This window comes from Lathyrus oleraceus, chromosome 3 (genome assembly GCF_024323335.1).
Source record: "Lathyrus oleraceus cultivar Zhongwan6 chromosome 3, CAAS_Psat_ZW6_1.0, whole genome shotgun sequence".
NCBI classification, from domain to species: Eukaryota; Viridiplantae; Streptophyta; class Magnoliopsida; order Fabales; family Fabaceae; genus Lathyrus; species Lathyrus oleraceus.
The window spans coordinates 285,330,993-285,332,783 of NC_066581.1; positions in this window are offsets into that span (position 1 = coordinate 285,330,993).

Below are 1,791 nucleotides of genomic sequence, written 5' to 3' on the forward strand. Positions count from 1 at the left end.
AGAGTTATTGAGAGTTGATTATGTTGGAACTAACAGGCAAATATGTGGTTGTACTCTTAGAACATCTTATGGGTTACCTTGTGCTTGTGAGTTAGGAAGATACAGAGTAGGTGGTATACCGATACCCATTGATGTTGTTCATGTTCATTGGAGGAAACTAACTATGGAAGTTGAGTTAGAGATAGGTGAAGATGATGGATCAGAGGTGGATATGACGGCTGCAATGGATGAGTTGTGGAGACGATTTAGGTCATTAGTTTTGTTAACCATAATCATTGGGTTCAGGTACGTATTTATATGTCTAAATATTTTAATTATTTCAGTTAATATTTTATGTTATATGACTTAATCTTTTAATTATTTTACTTTATCAGGTTAACATGAAAGAGGGGTTTCCATTGCCACCGGTCACATTAGATTGGAAGAAATTTCGTTCTCATATAGCAACTACTTGGATGCTAGGATTTGCAGGACGTATGCAACATTGGCAATTACTTACACCTGTATTAGCATGATTATGTAATCAAAACATAAATATGTAATCAAAACATGAAATCTATATTATTATGTCTATTATATTCAAAGCTTAATACATATAATCAATGTGAACGAGAAATATGCAAAGCTTCAAATAAATCAGAAAACTGTGGATCTTCCTCTTCAGCATTAACCTGTCTCAGATAGCGACGAATCAATGTAGATACACGAGCCCAATCAGGATCAGATGGCCTGGCGTCATATACAGGAACGGGTACGTCTCTAGGAGCGTCACGATGGGGAGGGACCAACCGTGGATGGGAAACACGATAATACCACTCCAGATAACTGTCTTCTACCTCAGATGGAGTGGTGGCCACGGTAGATGAACCGATCACATCGACAACACTCTGATGGTAACTGATCCAATCAACATCAATATCCGTCGCCATCATACAATCCAGAGGTGGGGATGGAACATACTGCCTATACCCGAACTGACGTAAACATCTATCAGGCAAGTATGGAACAACTGTTTCACCCCACTTCAAGCAGCCCCTGTAAAGACATATCTCATCAAATACACGCCATGCTCTATGATCCTCAAATGGTCGCCAGATGACGTCGGTAGGTGTCAGCTCGTCCAAAATAGGTCGTAAACCATCGACCTTCAAGACTCCCTGTCTATACGACCATCTCATCGCTCGGGGAAGACCACAGTTTCCAGCAGGATTCCAATTCTCCCATCTTTTTCCAACAGTTGGAAAATACTCGTGAATCCAACACTGTTACAAAATAAAAACATAATAAATAAAACAAATTAAGTTACAATATTTTATAAAATGAATCCAACACTTAATTAACAAAATTAAATTATATACCTGTAGGAGAGTAGGATATCCACCGAGCTGTTTGCAACTGTACATGGACGCATCTCTAAGATATCGGTAGAGGGTAACTAGTGCAGCTGCTCCCCAACTATATTCTGAACATCCATCCAAGTCCCTAAACAGGAGGAGGTATCGTGCCTCTACAAGTGTAAAGGTCTTATCAGCAAATATGGTGGAACCCACCAACATCAATAGATATGCTCTAGTCGCATATGCCCAGCTGGAAGCAGCCCTATGATGTACGAATATATCATATAACCACTCCAACTTGTAATACGACCCCCTGCAGCTCCGAACATGTGATTGTGCCTGACCCTGTGACACTCCTAGGTAGTCAACAGCAAGTTCAACAGTTAGCTCTTCAGTCACATCCTGAGGACTCCAAAAGATACCCCTAATGGGCAAGTGAAGTAGACATGCGACA